Raw genomic sequence first — 8,856 nt, 5'->3', positions numbered from 1 at the left:
ATTTGTCAGTAACCCTGGGAGGTAGCTGGGAACCCAAAGCCTCTGTAGTGTCAGGGACTCTGGGGTGGGGGTGGCCCACAAACCTCTCCACATGCCTCCATTCTCAAATAGGCTGACATCTAGGGACCACCAGTCCACACTGAATGGACACCAAAGCTGTTGTTTACTTTGTACGCAGCGGGTTAATAGAGCACGCTCAATGAGGACATTTTACCAGTGGACTCTGTGTCTACTGGTCGTTATTATTTTAACCCGAAGCCCCCTTTGAAGACCTCTTTAGACTTAGAACATGTTCTTACATCCCTGAATTCTTACATTTTACTGTCTCTAAGATCAGGGCTTCCCCATCTCAGTGGTGACACCTTGGAGTGACAGAAGATTGTCTCGCACCTTCGTTGGTGTTTAGCAATGTGAGGTGCTAGGTGCATTAGTCCGGCAATGAGAATCAAAAAAGTCACCAATGCATGGCAGATAGACTTAGGCTGGGGATGGGGTAAAATTGAACGCTGTAGAAAATCCCAGCCTCAGACCTTCCCTGAGAAGGCTTTTTAAGCTTTGAGTGCTTTGGAGGGATGGCTATGGGAGCTTGGAACCATGGGAGAGCTGCCTCCACACATCGATGCCTCTCTGAGATGGCCATACACAACTGTGGGGCTGTTTAACCTCCAAGCCTCATCAGAGTACCAGACTTGCCATGCTGGCTTACGAGCTTTGTTTCTTTGAGAAAGGACTTTAAATAACCTGGGAGAACTGAAATGATGGGAATGGGAATCCAACCATGTACTGAATCCAACATGGTATATCGAGAAGGAATGTGCTCACGCAAGTGCCTACGCAAATGTATGACATCTAAATTTAGGTAGCTACATGGGGGTAGGGATCTGAGTTTTAAGAAAGTGGGTGAAATTCAAACTCAACTAAATGGGTACCTGGGATTCTATAGGACTCCATCTGCTCCTGCCTCGGCTTGAGAAGTGAACTCAGCACTTGCAAATATGTATTAAGCCCAAGTCTCTACTCCGATTCTAATTGGGAGCTAAGGAGACTGTGTATTATTAAAAGGCTAAAAATATCTCCGCTTGGAAGGGGCAGATTGTCGAAGGGCTTGTGAGTGACAATTATTAAATAGTTAAGAGTATGAGTAAGAAGGATGTGCGTTCATTCACTAAAATCTCTTATTGGAAACAGTGGGAAAGGCAGCGTGCTATGACGCACACGCCTGTTGATGCTTTGCCTGTCAGGTGTTCCCTGACAGCAAGGCTAGAAGCACCTCCCTTGGGCAGGCTCTCACAGCCCTTGTCAGAGACAGCAACCATGTGTAGTGTTTTCTCCGGGGGATCTGCTTCTCTTTCCTTCTGTCCTGTGAGCTCTAGCTGGGCACAGTGGGAATCCCGTACATCCCTGCAGCCCGAAGGTCTGCATCAGCTTCTTGAATGAGGAGAGGAAAGAGGGACCTCCAACCACGCTTTCCAGGAAAACGCTAGGATGCAGTAGAGAGAGAGGTGGCGGGAGGAAGTGGGGTTGTGGAAGTTGGAAGAGACCTTGGCTGACACCGCGGTCTCACATTGCAGACATGCAAAGTAAGAAAATGATAAAACATCTTTTTGTGTTGGGAAATGTGAAAATTAGCAAAAGCCCTCCCTGGGGGGCGGGGGGCGGGGCGGATCTGCAGGGGGCGGAGCCATTAATTAGGAAGCAGGGACATGGCGTGGATTAAAAAGGAAAAATGGAAGTAAGAGCAAAACGAAGTCTGCATATATTCCTCTCACTTAGGAACGAGCATCATTTCTAAGAGAAGCAGCACAGCCAACGGCAGGCACTCTTGAGTCTGAAGAGCAGCAGAGTCAGGCCGATGGCCAGAAGGAAATGCGGGGGCAAGACGTTAGCCCACCAGGGAATGTAGGAGTGGCATTGGATGAAACCACCCAAGATAAGGTCAGCAGAAGCTGCACCGTGTTACTGGATAGTTGAGAAGGGCTTGGGTGAGGTAAAAGCTCATAACTTCCCCTGGACAGAGAACACGGAAGAAAGACGGGAGCCTGTAGAGGCAAATTTCTAAGTGTAAGGAGGCCTGGGAAAACAGCCGGCCTCAATTCCTTTCTTCTCCCGGAGAAGGAAGTAACAAAGTCAGCCCGTGGGACTGGAGGGTGGGGTGGGAGGGGGATGGGGGGCTGGTGTGGCAGTGGCGACAACAGTACTGAAGCCGGAGGCGCAGTGGGCACGTGGAGTAAGTAAAGGCTGGTGACGGGTGACAAGTTCTCCGCAGTACAGGGAAGCACTGGGAACCATTGGAGACTAAAGCATATTGAATTCCTGAGACTGTCAGGACCTAGCTACGGGAACCCTCTCTCCCCCAGGCCCCCCAGACAGCTCCCAGCATCATGGTGGGCATGGGGGTTATGAATAGAGGGTGGAGTGGGGGTCTCGTGGTGCATGTGCCTGTCAGTGTAAACTTACTCGCATGTGAGTTTATTCTTGGTGTTCTTTCGTTTCATTTTGAGATGTGGTCTCACGATGAAGCTCTGGCTGCCTTAGAACTCACTGTGTAGACCAGGCTGGTCTTGAACTGACAGAGATCTTCCTTCCTATGCCTCTGAGTGCTGGGGTTAAAGGTCTGAGCCACCAACGCCCCGCTCATTTTAATTTTTAAAAATTTATTTATTTATAGGGGTTGGGGATTTAGCTCAGTGGTAGAGCGCTTGCCTAGGAAGCGCAAGGCCCTGGGTTCGGTCCCCAGCTCCGAAAAAAAAAAAGAACCAAAAAAAAAAAAATTTATTTATTTATTTATTACATATAAGTACAGCGTAGTTATCTTCAGACACACCGGAAGAGGACATCGGATCTTATTACAGATGGCTGTGAGCCACCATGTGGCTTCTGGGATTTGAACTCAGGACCTCTAGGAGAACAGTCAGCGCTCTTAACCCCTGAGCCATCTCTCCAGCCCCTCCTTTTAATTTTTTTAACCATTTAAATTTGTTCAGTGTTTCATTTTCTCTTTGTAACCAGGGAGGGTCTCATTTATGATCCTCCTGTCTCAGCCTCCCCAGTGCTGGGATTTATGCTTTATTTGTAGAAACAGACGTATGATCATCCACCTTCAAATACTGTAAGGGTTGCCATATTGACTTGTACAGAAACTTCTCAATCAGAGTAATTCTTACATAGGCGTATGAAGTCCTAACCATCTCAAGGACGGTTTCACCTAGCAGAAGTATAAATGACCTATTTCTGTAAAGTGAGAAAGAAAACAAAGCAAATCTGTGAAAGGGCTTGGAAATGCTAGGGACATGAAATAGGCGTCCTTGGAGAGGGGACAACAGAGCCCCCGCGTGTAAAGATGCCTGTGGGGCCAGAGGTGCAGCGCAGGGCACAGATCGCGCCTAACATGGGAGGCCCTCAGTTTGATCACTAGCGCTGCAAAGAAGTGAATAAAACTGAAGTTGTTACAGTGTCCTGGGCTAGTCCAGTGTCTGACTAGCTGAGCTTGGCCTGTAACCACGGCACCAGGGAGGGAGCCTTTAGTCTCCTGGGTTAGCGCCAAAACCCACGTGGTTCCAGAAGGCACAAGGCTAGCCAATCACAAGGGGTTGGCTTCGCAAAGCGGAGATGGACTGGATCACGTGGTAATGACAAGGCCACACAGGAGCCGGACCCGGGATGCTGACTGTGCAGTTTGGGAGATAAAAAGGCATCACCAGCCAGCATCTGCATCAGCAAGGAGTCCACTAGCCCAGCACTCCAAGGACAGTATGTGCGAGATTAGAAGATCTGCTCCATCCTTGTGTTTATAGAGGCATCTAGAAGTTTTCTACTTACAGAGTAGTAGACAAATCCCCACAAATTTAATTTCTGGAAGGGGCTCTCTGGCTAATACTGATCATTCCTGGCTAGTAATAAAAGAAGCACTTTCTTTTGATTGTTGCATTCCAGTACTTCAAAAGATAAGAGAATTGCTATTTTTCTATGGTTCTGTATTTGGTAACTTAGAACCCTCATGGCGGTGTAGAAACAGGGCGAGGCTAATCAACTGCAGAATAGGAAGTCTCGCTGCTGAGATACGGTCTGAGGGTTTGATCCAGTCCATTATTAACAACTTGCTTAACTTTATTAGCTGGTTTCCTACTTTATAACAATGTCCTTTAATTTACAAGGTAATAAAAATTAAATGAGTAACTACAAACCTATCTAGTTTTTCAATAAAGAATTTACTTCAAAGCTGGGGATGGTGGCTCGTAACTGTAATTCCAGCATTCGAGAGGATCCGGCTGAAGGACGGCGGTCAGTTTGAAGCCAGCCTGGGGTATCGCGGTGAGCTGCAGACCAGCCTGAACCACGGACAGGGAGACACTATCTCAACAAAACACAAAACAAAACAAAAGTTTACTTTAGTGACAGATGTATTGTGGCCAGAATGTTTTAGGTGTGGAAACTAATTAAGTTCAGTTTCTTTTAATATTCTTTTTTTTTTTTTTTTTCGGAGCTGGGGCCCGAACCCAGGGCCTTGCGCTTGCTGGGGAAGCGCCCTACCACTGAGCTAAATCCCCAACCCCTCTTTTAATATTCTTAAAGGAAACGTGGAAAAATGACCAAAGCCAGTCCATGCCTGGGAAGCTGGTCACGGCCTGGTGCCTGGACAGACCCTCAGTGGCCGTGGATCTCAGCAGGTTTTTTACAACAATGAGCTAGCCTTTCTGTTGTAAGAGGTTTCCCTGAGACCTCCCTGTCACGGCCACTAGTGAGAATCCTCCTCAAAGTCATGTTTATAGGAACTTTATCAGACAGACTCTGCAGCTTTCGAGGCTGTGCTTGCACCCTTCTTCTCAGAGTCATGGTTGCCACTGATGGAACGGACCCAGGGCTATAAACACTGTGTGCTATGCTGCCTCGTGTGGCGGACACTGGAGGCAGGAACTGAAGCCCAGAGCCTCGGAATCTGTAGCTCAGTACAGACTGGCTGTAGCGACCCTAACGCACAGTGAACTACGTGGAGGCAGCACTTTGGTTAACTAAAGCACTAAGTACCGTGGCCCCAAACACATCAAATCCAGTGATGACAGCCATAAGAACACAGTTCTAGTCCCGCTAGGTGCTGTGGTACGCCACCACATGGCTGTCAGTCATCTTCATACCAACCTTATTTAAGAGATGAAAGAATGTAGGTCTGGAAGGCTGTATAGATTTTACTTAGAATCACAGGGCCAAGGTTTCCATGTCTATGTGAGTTACATTAGGCCAATAGCTCACTGTGGTGATGTGAATATGTTTGGCCCAGGGAGTGGCCACAGTGGCTTTGCTCCTGCGGCGGAAGAAGACCTGTCCTTGGGCAGAACTTCAACTCTACCTAAGTCGTTATTTTCCTTTTTTTCTTTTTTTTCCGGAGCTGGGGACCAAACCAGGGCCTTGTTTCATGACGCTCTACGCTGAGCTAAATCCCCAACCCTGAGCATACAACAAAAAGTAGCAGATGTGCAGCCCTTGGCTTTTTTTTTTTTCCCACTGACCCAGGGCCTTGTGCTCACAGGCAAGTGCTCTGTACTGCTGCAATAGTTTCATGACACCGTACTGACAACAACAAAAGTATCTACTGTTCCCACCGTGTAGTGACAGTGCTTCTGCACCTGTGGGTCACAGGACCCTTTCACACGGCTTACCTAGGACCACTGGGAAACACAGATACATTACAATTCACAACAGTAGCAAAATTACAGTTATGAAGTGGCAACAAAAACAATTCTATGGCTGGGGGTTAGCACAGCATGAAGGACTGCGTTTAAGGGTTGCAGTGTTAGGAAGGCTGAGAACCACTGGTAGTCATTTCTGGTAATCGTTTCCTTTTCTAGTTTACCCTTTCTCCTTAGATTCTAGTCCTCCTAGCTTACAAACGACCAAGAAAGATGTCTAGTGTTCTTCCAAAAAGACCAGTCTAGGTCTTACCCCAAGAACCTTTAAATATGACCTTGTTTGGGAAAAATTGCCATTATTGATAAAATTTACAAATCTTAAATTACTATTTTTTTTTTTTTTGGTTCTTTTTTTCGGAGCTGGGGACCGAACCCAGGGCCTTGCGCTTCCTAGGCAAGTGCTCTACCACTGAGCTAAATCCCCAACCCCAAATTACTATTTTTTAAGAGAGGGCTTTTCTGTGTGGTCCTGATGTCCTGGAACACTGTGTAGACCAGGCTGGCCTGGAGCCTGGAGATCTGGCTGCCTTGGCTTCCCTAGTGCTGGTATTGAAGGCATGCACCATCATTTTAAGACGGGATCTTCTGGATTTTAATGGAACCTCAATTCCAATGACAGTTGTCCTTATAAAAGAAAGCCTGGAGTCTGAGGGAGGGCTTGTAAGGAGGACAGCAGGGAGAGCAGTGCTGAGAGGCGCACAGAGCCATGGCCTGCCAACAGCGTTCGGCAGCTTGGACACGCTGGAGACGCCTTTCTCCTGAGACTCCAGAGGAACCAACTCAGTATCTTGAGTCTGGGCTTCTGCTCCCAAGATGCTAAGGAGCTGTTACCTCTCGTATTAAGATACCAAAGCTGCGTGCAATTCACGGCAGTATTTAGGAGCCTAGTACACAATATCAACCAAGGAAATAAACAAAACACAAAACACTGTTCAGCCGAGGACATGGTCAAGTCTTCGGTAGCAAAAAGAGGTTAATAAAGGTCTGTGATTGTGAATTCAGCGAAAACAGATGTGTCCTATAAGATGTGATTATGGGGTGCTGGGTGCTGGTACAGACACATTTAAACATGGCCTCTTTCCACCAACTCTGTAGTACCGCTAACTCCGTAATTAGAGGTTATGTCATGATGGGGGGGGCGGTAAGCTGTCTTCAAGGCCGAGCACACCCATCTCATCTCACAGCTGCCCTTTCAGCTCGCTCTTCCCTATGGCAGGCAGTGAACTGGCACCTTAAACGGACTAATTGGAGTGGCCTCTACAGATTTTTCTGAGGTAGATCTTACCCTCATTATACTGATGAGGGCCCTATAAAAAACAATGACACTAATGGCCTCACCTGCCTGGAATGCTACCTTGCTATGTGGCATCGGCTGGCCCGGAGCAGCCCCGCATGGGCCCCGAAGCTCCCGGTGTTAATTGGTCCAGAGCCTTTCTCTACTTTGATGGATGAAGAGCAGAAAGCTCGGGACACTAAGTCAGCGGGAACTGGAGGGTAGAAGGTGAGGAGGGAAACGTGCACACACAGCCTTTAAAACACGAGTAACTGACTTTCCATTTTAATCAGTCCCGGGTTGCTAAAGTCCAGCCAACGTGCTTTCTTCTGTGAATTTGGCTTTTCTTGTTCCAGTCTACAGCAGTCCGCAGATCCTTAACTTGCCAAGAAGTTTGCAAACGCCTGGGCCTGATTATGAGGGGGAACGGATGATTCCCAAGCCCGCACACTCCCTGCTGCCGGGTCAACAGCGTTCTCTTTGTGTGTGAAGGACGGCTTACTGGTTCTGATGACTCACAGGCAGGGAGTAGGAGGGAGAAAGTCTGAACACTGGCTAGAAGCGGCCCTTCTGCTCCCACAGGTACAGCGACAGTACAGCACGGAACAAATGATTCAAACTCTGCTCCACAGCCTTCACCTGTGAAACCCGATGTGTGCGGTGGAAATCGCTCCAATGCTACCCGCCCTCGTATCTCAGGTAACTTTCTCGCTGGGGACGTTTGCCTTATTTTGTGATCACGAGCTTATGTTTTTGAGGACAAACTTAAGCTGCACCCACATGCAGACGCTTGTGGCTTTCAGGCCACCGGACCACTTAAACCTCCGCCTTTCTTCTTGGTGCACCATGAAATCTACAGCAGCGTCCTTCTTCGCTATAGTAAACATTTTGCTTTTGAGGCTTTCAGGGTCGACGAGAGTGAAAGCATTCTTCTGTTTATCTTCACATCAAAGGATGTTCATCTCCTGGTTTCTAAACCCCACTATTAAACATCGTCCATTACACAGCACCGCGCTAGGCCTTCTCTGAACACGCTACCAAATAGGCGAGGGCCACGGTACGGACGAGCGATGGTGGTTAATTATCCTGCGGTTTCTAGGTCTATGTCCCATGCAGCTCTACAGAAGCAAGTATTCTTAAAGTCAATCTAAAAATACATTACTGAGCGCGCTCTCATTTTCCTACGAGTTTCCAGATAATTCTAAGAAATGCTATCATAGGTTCCAGTATGGCTCAATGGGCCCGGCACGTGTCACTAAGCCTGATGACCTAAACTCAGTTCCCAGGACCCACGTGGTGGAAGAAGACCGAACCCCCACAAGTGGTCCTCAGACCTTCAAGCGCTTCTGTACACAAAACAATAAACAAACAAATGCAGTAACCAAGAATGATCTTGTTTAAACCGCACTCAGGAAAAAACGTGTTTGCTCATTTTATATTTTATAATTTTATAAGTTGGAATTCATTTTTTAAGATCTATTTCTGTATCGTGAGTGTTTGTCTGCCCGTATATAAGTACACCGTGTGGGTGCAGTGCCCCCGAAGGACAGAAGAAAGTGCTGGGTCCCCTGAACTGGAGCTACAGACAGTTGTAAGCTGCCATGTGGGTACCGGGACCTGAACCCTGGTTCTCTGCAAGAGCAGCCAGTGCTCTAACCACTGGACAACCTCACCATTTTCTTCTTAGCTGGAATTTAGAAAAGAGTAGCTACAAGATGGGAGGGAAAAATCATATTAGTATAAATTAATTGTACACAATAATGTACATATTATGTTGTTTTGACATGTGTACATAATATACTTTGATCAATCATTCCCTTACAAACTTATTTTGACTACAACTGAATAGTTATAAGGAAAACGCTTATGCATACAGCATAATATCTTCCTTTGGTTTTG

The sequence above is a fragment of the Rattus rattus genome, chromosome 16 (assembly GCF_011064425.1).
Source record: "Rattus rattus isolate New Zealand chromosome 16, Rrattus_CSIRO_v1, whole genome shotgun sequence".
NCBI lineage: Eukaryota > Metazoa > Chordata > Mammalia > Rodentia > Muridae > Rattus > Rattus rattus.
Note: the sequence above shows the minus strand (reverse complement) of the source record.